Source organism: Medicago sativa, chromosome 4 (assembly GCF_051527215.1).
Source record: "Medicago sativa cultivar Bolivia chromosome 4, Bolivia_mono, whole genome shotgun sequence".
NCBI classification, from domain to species: Eukaryota; Viridiplantae; Streptophyta; class Magnoliopsida; order Fabales; family Fabaceae; genus Medicago; species Medicago sativa.
This window is the reverse complement of record NC_140752.1, coordinates 94294480-94304080: the sequence shown is the minus strand read 5'-3', so window position 1 is coordinate 94304080 and position 9601 is coordinate 94294480. Positions and strand designations below refer to the sequence as shown.

Here is a 9601-nt window from a genome sequence, read left to right as displayed (position 1 = left end):
TTAATGATGTATGTGGTCTTTATTATAGACCAGATACATCATTAAATGTATGAATCCAAAATGTTGATTTTTGCTTATAATAGTGACCGGAGGGTGTAATGCATAAAAGCAATTAAAAGTAATTCCTATACGAAAATATTCAACTTTCATGTTTTTAATTGTCATTAACGACGTTTTTGTCACGACCCAAAATTCAATATCGTGACCGGCGCACGAACTAGAGCATTCTAGTCCGGCAAGCCTAATGACAACACTTGACAAACTATAATTTAAATAATTTTCAAATTGAGTTTCATTTAAAATAATATCCAATGAAATTTCGACAGAGTATCCTCTGTATTTTGAATACTTCCCAAGATATGAATCCTGTTTATGTACTTGTATTATCAGCAGAATCTCAAAGTGACATAACTAGATGTTTGTACAATTTAAAACAAAACATTTAAAGACTACCAATAGCTGCAGATACATCGACCATTCAGTTTATACATATAGGAAACCTACCAAAAGAATGACGTTGATATATCTTTAACTCTGCTACAAGCTTTCTACGCACTTGACTTTAAATCTGAAAAAAAAAATGTAAGAAGAAGGGGTAAGTCACAAAGACTTAGTGAGCAGACAACAACCACCACCAACTAGAAGGGAATCACACATGGGCACGAATAATTAAGTTTCTCAAATTCTAATGTTCATTTACAAACTAGTAACCGTATAAAAATATAATAAATTCACAATCAAGTGTACCATGAAAATTCATAAAACTTTGTAAATTTATCAAACCAAATAAGACTATATCAAAATTTCAATGTCGTCAAGAGGTGAAACCAAATCCACAACTTTAAAGAAAGTATAGAAATCGATTATAATGAAAAGGAATCGAGATAATCAAATCCAAATAGAAAATAAAAATTGTAATTAATGAAATGGAATCAAAATAATCACTTCAAAGAAAATATAAAATCATATTCAATTTCATAATGCCAAAATAATCAACTTTAAATAAAGTATAGAAATCAAACTTTAGTGAAAATAATCAAATGGGTGAATCGAGAACTAGCTCCATCTCGTTGATAGCCCTCTCCTCCTAATGGTGGCCTTTCCATGGGGCGGCTCCATCTAACGGATAGCTCTTTTCTCTCGACTCAAAACAAGATGTAAAACATTTTCAATTAGGAAGTTTACCTCTCATTGATAGCCCTCTCCTCCTAATGGCGGCCTTTCCATAGGGGCGGCTCCATCTAACGGGGTAACTCTACCTAATTGAAATCACATACTAGGTGCACCTAGGTCGTCGTCATTATAACCATAATTTTCAAAACATCATTTTTAAAACACAACGCTAAAACCATATTTCACAACATAACGAATCTTATTTCAAAATACGTATCATCAAAATTCAATCGAAAATCTACTACTTATAATCCAAAGTAAATCCGAATTCAAATCTAAATCAAAACCCAAATCGCGTACAAATTATTATCAAACCTTTCAAAAACGCATATTCCAAAACCACATTTCACAACATATCAAAACAACTACGAAAGTACGTACAATCAAATTCTCTTCTTTATAAATCACAAGTAAAATCCAAATCCAAATGGAGCACATATTAATATCGAAAATTCCAAAGAACATATATCTCAAAATCGTATTTCTCCATGTCTCAAAATTCATGTCATAGTACATGCAACCAAACCTCAATTTCAAATCTTTTGCAATGCAAATAGAGTATAGTTAAATTTGACGACTTTTCAAATTATATAACAATGACGAGAGAATTGTTCAAAATGTTCAAAGGGTGTGTTCCCCAATTTGATAAATACTTTAACATATAAAATCAACAAAATAAAAATAATAACGATAATTAAAATAAGTGATAATGATCGTCATCAACTCACAGTTATGACGAATCAACTAAGTTTGCTCTCTAACCACTCCTGAAGAAGCATCTGAAGCGTCCGGCGTCATATCTGAGCATCAATAATATTTTCTTATGAATTAGAAACTCATTCTACTACTTCACAAATTATAGTTAACCATAAAATCCCCATAGTATATATTCTAACCTCTAAATAATTTCCAAACAAACTAATCATGTCTAAATTAGCACTAATTGAATTGTAAGTTGATAAATATACCTCAAAGAGTCTCAATAGACAAGTTTTATGAGATGGGTATTCTTCTCCTTCTTTGGAGCAATAACTCAAATCTCAAATTCTACCCAATAGCACTTGTGTGGTATGAGAAAGCTTTTATTTGGGATGAATAAATTCTTTCTCTAAAGAGAGTATGATTCATGCATGTTAAACTTTAGTTTGTGAATTGAAAAGAGAAGAGAAAGAAAAATGGAGGAAGGTTCTCGAAACAGAGAAGAAAGGGAAATTGAGAGTTGAGATAAGTGAGAGAAAATAATTAAGTAAAGAGGGGTGGGTTCGGTTGTTTAACTTATTATTATTATTATTATTATTATTATTATTATTATTATTATTATTATTATTATTATAATTATTTTATTTTGACAAAAACTTAGTATTATTATTATTTATATAATTAATCAAAACGGTGCGTTTCATTCTTCCCCCCTTAAAAAAAATTCGTCCTCGAATTTTTAACCACCCCTTGCTTTGGTTTCTAAAAAGTGTGGGTACCTTTCAAACATCACTTCTTCGTATTACCAATTTGTTTCTTCATCGATCGGCCTTTGCCACAAAATCTTTACCAAAACGATATCCTTTGAGTTAAACACTTCACTTTCTTATCTATTATAGTTGTCCAATGATCGATGTAACATAAATTCTTGTCTAATTGCACATCTTCATGACTAGTCACATAAGACAAGGTATAAAGACATGACGAACTCTCCGATGGAAGTACCAAATGATAAGCTACAAGTCTGACTTTCCAAAATTTCAAACTCTCCAATGAATGTCTAACTAGCTAGTCCCTTGTTGCCAAACCATAAAACACTCCACATTCCTGAAACACGTAAGAATACCTGCTCTCCCACCGTCAACTCTAAGGAATGGCGCCTCTAGTTAGAATAAGATCTTTCCTACTCTAGTTAGAATAAGATCTTTCCTACTAAACAAAATAGATTAATTTGACCTTTTCAATGGAACTTTTAAACAACTCTAGACTCACTGGTTCAAACTCTCCAATTTTAACCCATACTATTGACGAAATATATCACCTATCGCACAATTCCTCGAAAGGTGCCACCTGGCTATTGAATTGGTAGCTATTTCTATGCAAATTCCATCACAGACAAACGCAGGCCCCACTCTCACCAATAACAAAACCACAAACACAGAACATATTCTCTACGATTTGTATAACTTTCCTAGATTGACCATCTATCTTTGGATGAAAGTTGTAGTGAGGTTCAATGGAGTATCAAATTCATATTCGAAAGACTTTCAAAACTTAGTGAATCGAGCCTTATAATCACATGTAGTAGAGATCGGCACACCAAATACTTAGAGATAATTATTTTATTTTATTTTACATCCTCATTCATTCTTTCCCATCAATAAAATCTCCGCAAGCCTTTGTATATCTTATTAGAACCCAATATATAACAAGAATAATGATCCTCCTATAATATTTTCTCCTTAATTTAGCGAACACACGATCAAGGATTCAACCACAAAACACCATCGAAATTAACTAAGAAGCTTATAACTTCATCATTCCACACATTATATACCACCTATACCAAGTCTAAATCAAATAAGAAATTTGTAACTTTACTATTCCTCCCATTATCTATCAACTTACCTAGTCTAAATCTTAACTGAGTCTCCCTGATATTGTAAACTATGGTGGAACAAATTTACACATGACCAATACTGACATTGAATGATCAAGCTAAAATTGAATCTCACTCCCAACAAGTTTTTCTAACCCTTTAATTATAGGTCCCTTCATTTTGTTTAAATGAGTAAGACTACCCATGTACTTCCTACTCAAAACATTTACAACAACATTCGACTTTCCAAGGTGATACAGGTCTTTGCAATAAAAGTCTTTAAGAGAACTCCATCCACCTTATTCGTCTTAAATTTAAGTTATACTAAGACCTTTGTGGTTGTTATAAATCTAAGAAAGTTCTTTCATATAGATAATGCCTCAAAACCTTAAGAGCAAAATTATTATTGCCATATTCACTCTTATGTAGGATAGTTTAGATCATGCCATAAGTCTAAGAAAGGTTGAAAAATCCAATTCATAAAATCCATAAAAGATGTTGGAGCATTAGTAAGTCTTAAAGGTGTACCTAGAATTTTACAATGCTAGTAGCATGTGCGAAAAGTTGTCTTTGATACATGTTCACTCTTAATATCCAACTAGTGACACCCCTACTTCATTAAATCTTGGAAAACACTAAGCTTCTTGATGTTGGTGAAACAATTAATAAATGCATGACAAATAATATTTATTCCTAACTATCACCTTATTCACTTGTCTATAAACTACACACAGTCACAAAGATCTATCTTCCTTACCTATAATCAATACCATTAATCCTCAAGGAAACGAACTTAGGTCAATAAATCTCTTATTGAGAAGGTCTTGTGGTCAGTCCCTTAACAATGTAAGTTATTCTAGGTCATTCGATAATAAGGTATGGATGTGGGTTGAGTGGTAGGAACGAAGTCTATAGAGAATATAATCTCACTATCAAGTGGCAATCCAGGAAGTTCAGGACAACATCAAGAAACCCAAATGTTTTTAGAACTCTTTATAATTCTTCACTCACTTGTATATCCATAATCAAAGCCAATTATTCTTGACAACCTTTTTGCAATAACTTGTTAGCTCCTATACCCAAGGTTAAATTATATGCTACCCAACCGGGTTTTTCCTCAAAAGTAGAAAAGCGATTACCCAATATCTCAACTCCCGCAACCAATTCACACTCAAAATCCTATAAATTTGTACTAACACGACTATGTTAATGTGTGACTAGATAATAGTTGCGGCGTAGCTACCCATGACGATCCCTCCTAATATAACATACTTAATCACATTGAAATCATACCTTTCCATCTTCGAAACAAAATATTTTCAGAGTTGAATCAACCATTGGAGAATCAAAAGTACCCTAAGGAAAAGTGAATTACCTGCATGCCCCATGATCTAATCAACGACTTTGCGTTGTGCCCAAAAGTTTGTCTACTAGAACTATCCATTTATGATATTTATATTTGTTTTCCTAATAAGAAAATATAACTTCACCATCACGCTAAGAAAATCTATTTATAATCATTCAACCCATTTCTTGCAAAAAAATGTGGTTTACTTTTGTTGCCTAATATGAAGTGTCAAGCTTGAAATCTCCACAAAATATCACAATTAGATCCAATTGAGTATTCCCTTTATCATTTTAGTGAATCACTTGAAACACATCTCTTCCATGATAGAGTGACGACTGCGCTTTGAAGCTCTGTCCCACATGTTTTGTACTCTAAAAGTGATGTATCCTCCGTTTGTTCCTACACTCCGTACTAGTGAGCTAATCCATAGAAAAATGCCATATGAAAATATCAAATATAAACTAACTCTTCTTCTTTAATCTCCGAACCTCCGCACAACTTAACTGAATCAAGATCTGCTCCATATAGGCTCCCTCTATTTACTTAACAATTTTAACAAATTCCAAAACTCTCAAATCATAACTTAAACAAAATAAGTTTCAATTAAAATTACCTCAGAAGTCCAACACTGCCAAACAACACCTCTACTATCCCATTGGTTATTGCGTTCTCTAATACAAAAGAATTTTCATTGAACCGGCAAACTTATGACATTAATGGCTTTCTCAAGATCAAAGTTCTAATAATTAAGGAGTATTCAGAACAAACTAAAAAGGATTTTTCAACATATTCCTTGAACTTCAATAGTTAATTGACACAAGAAAAGAGAATTACTTGTCACTCACTGAGATAGAGAAGTAACTGAGACTTTGAAAGAGATTTGACACTCCTAGAAAGGTCTTTCATATGGTCTTGTTTGGAGTATGTCTAGGATTCATAATCACTTCTAGATGAATTTGTGTCTACTGCTCACACTAACTAACTCTTTGTTGACCGCCAAGATTTGTTTGTCTTAGATTATCGTGTTGCTTCCCAACAACAACCCAAAAAAAAATAATTGTTGGAAAACCAATAGCAAAATTCGCCTTCCTCTAGGAACCTCCACACTAACTACTCTTACAACCAAACTACGTTTGTCAACATGAACGCCATAAGTACGAACCAAACCACGACCTCTTTGACTAGGATCTTAAGGTTGGGCAGTAAACCCATAAGGAATTATCTTCCCTTCTAGTGGTGATCATAGAATTGGGTGACATCCTCACCGAATGAAAGAAAATTGATCAAAAATAGGACAAGACGACAAACAAATGTGAGACAATTCAAAGACCAAAAGAAACAATAAGATCGGACAACAAATGACACTACCATAGAATGCAAATAGATTTTTGCAAGTAAATGGTGCCGCGGTTCACAATTTACAGGCAAGAATCTATTTTCATTCTATGTCTGCAGCTATTAGGACCTACAACCGGGCTCTGATACCAACTTTGTCACGACCCAAAATTCAATATCGTGACCGGCGCACGAACTAGAGCATTCTAGTCCGGCAAGCCTAATGACAACACTTGACAAACTATAATTTAAATAATTTTCAAATTGAGTTTCATTTAAAATAATATCCAATGAAATTTCGACAGAGTATCCTCTGTATTTTGAATACTTCCCAAGATATGAATCCTGTTTATGTACTTGTATTATCAGCAGAATCTCAAAGTGACATAACTAGATGTTTGTACAATTTAAAACAAAACATTTAAAGACTACCAATAGCTGCAGATACATCGACCATTCAGTTTATACATATAGGAAACCTACCAAAAGAATGACGTTGATATATCTTTAACTCTGCTACAAGCTTTCTACGCACTTGACTTTAAATCTGAAAAAAAAAAATGTAAGAAGAAGGGGTAAGTCACAAAGACTTAGTGAGCAGACAACAACCACCACCAACTAGAAGGGAATCACACATGGGCACGAATAATTAAGTTTCTCAAATTCTAATGTTCATTTACAAACTAGTAACCGTATAAAAATATAATAAATTCACAATCAAGTGTACCATGAAAATTCATAAAACTTTGTAAATTTATCAAACCAAATAAGACTATATCAAAATTTCAATGTCGTCAAGAGGTGAAACCAAATCCACAACTTTAAAGAAAGTATAGAAATCGATTATAATGAAAAGGAATCGAGATAATCAAATCCAAATAGAAAATAAAAATTGTAATTAATGAAATGGAATCAAAATAATCACTTCAAAGAAAATATAAAATCATATTCAATTTCATAATGCCAAAATAATCAACTTTAAATAAAGTATAGAAATCAAACTTTAGTGAAAATAATCAAATGGGTGAATCGAGAACTAGCTCCATCTCGTTGATAGCCCTCTCCTCCTAATGGTGGCCTTTCCATGGGGCGGCTCCATCTAACGGATAGCTCTTTTCTCTCGACTCAAAACAAGATGTAAAACATTTTCAATTAGGAAGTTTACCTCTCATTGATAGCCCTCTCCTCCTAATGGCGGCCTTTCCATAGGGGCGGCTCCATCTAACGGGGTAACTCTACCTAATTGAAATCACATACTAGGTGCACCTAGGTCGTCGTCATTATAACCATAATTTTCAAAACATCATTTTTAAAACACAACGCTAAAACCATATTTCACAACATAACGAATCTTATTTCAAAATACGTATCATCAAAATTCAATCGAAAATCTACTACTTATAATCCAAAGTAAATCCGAATTCAAATCTAAATCAAAACCCAAATCGCGTACAAATTATTATCAAACCTTTCAAAAACGCATATTCCAAAACCACATTTCACAACATATCAAAACAACTACGAAAGTACGTACAATCAAATTCTCTTCTTTATAAATCACAAGTAAAATCCAAATCCAAATGGAGCACATATTAATATCGAAAATTCCAAAGAACATATATCTCAAAATCGTATTTCTCCATGTCTCAAAATTCATGTCATAGTACATGCAACCAAACCTCAATTTCAAATCTTTTGCAATGCAAATAAAGTATAGTTAAATTTGACGACTTTTCAAATTATATAACAATGACGAGAGAATTGTTCAAAATGTTCAAAGGGTGTGTTCCCCAATTTGATAAATACTTTAACATATAAAATCAACAAAATAAAAATAATAACGATAATTAAAATAAGTGATAATGATCGTCATCAACTCACAGTTATGACGAATCAACTAAGTTTGCTCTCTAACCACTCCTGAAGAAGCATCTGAAGCGTCCGGCGTCATATCTGAGCATCAATAATATTTTCTTATGAATTAGAAACTCATTCTACTACTTCACAAATTATAGTTAACCATAAAATCCCCATAGTATATATTCTAACCTCTAAATAATTTCCAAACAAACTAATCATGTCTAAATTAGCACTAATTGAATTGTAAGTTGATAAATATACCTCAAAGAGTCTCAATAGACAAGTTTTATGAGATGGGTATTCTTCTCCTTCTTTGGAGCAATAACTCAAATCTCAAATTCTACCCAATAGCACTTGTGTGGTATGAGAAAGCTTTTATTTGGGATGAATAAATTCTTTCTCTAAAGAGAGTATGATTCATGCATGTTAAACTTTAGTTTGTGAATTGAAAAGAGAAGAGAAAGAAAAATGGAGGAAGGTTCTCGAAACAGAGAAGAAAGGGAAATTGAGAGTTGAGATAAGTGAGAGAAAATAATTAAGTAAAGAGGGGTGGGTTCGGTTGTTTAACTTATTATTATTATTATTATTATTATTATTATTATTATTATTATTATTATTATTATTATAATTATTTTATTTTGACAAAAACTTAGTATTATTATTATTTATATAATTAATCAAAACGGTGCGTTTCAGTTTTCAAGCCAATAACTACATTCTTAATTGCCTTTAACAGTACGTAATAATTACTATTCAAAATCGAATCAACCTTGATACGTGTTAATTTTTGAAATAAGTACGTAGTTAATTGCTTTTAATAGGTAGTAATTGGTAGAGTGATTGGTGCATAATGCATAAAAGCAATTAAAAGTAATTCCTATACGAAAATATTCGACTTTCAAGTTTTTAATTGTCATTAAAGACGTTTTCAAGCCATTAACTACGTTCTTAATTGCCATTAACGATATGTAATAATTACTATTCAAAATCGAATCAACCTTGATACGTGTTAATTTTTGAAATAAGTACGTAGTTAATTGCTTTTAATAGGTAGTAATTGGTAGAGTGATTGGTGCATAATGCATAAAAGCAATTAAAAGTAATTCCTATACAAAAATATGCGACTTAAAAGTTTTTAATTGTCATTAACGACATTTTTAAGCCATTAACTACGTTCTTAATTGCCATTAACAATACGTAATAATTCATATTCAAAATCGAATCAACCTTGATACGTGTTAATATTTGAAATAAGTAGGTCATAATTGCTTTTAATAGGTAGTAATTGGTAGAGTGATTAGTGCATA

At 32.0% G+C, this 9601-nt stretch overlaps 1 long non-coding RNA gene across 1 annotated transcript; it reads right to left on the bottom strand.

The window, feature by feature from the left end:
* Positions 1–268: 268 nt before the first annotated feature.
* On the bottom strand, positions 269–8820 carry LOC146934021 (uncharacterized). Its single transcript, XR_015007627.1, has 5 exons — positions 8556–8820; positions 8316–8387; positions 6918–6981; positions 1902–1973; positions 269–568 (listed from the first exon to the last, which is right to left on the bottom strand). It is a non-coding gene; the product is annotated as an uncharacterized LOC146934021 (long non-coding RNA).
* Between the last annotated feature and the right edge of the window lie 781 nt (positions 8821–9601).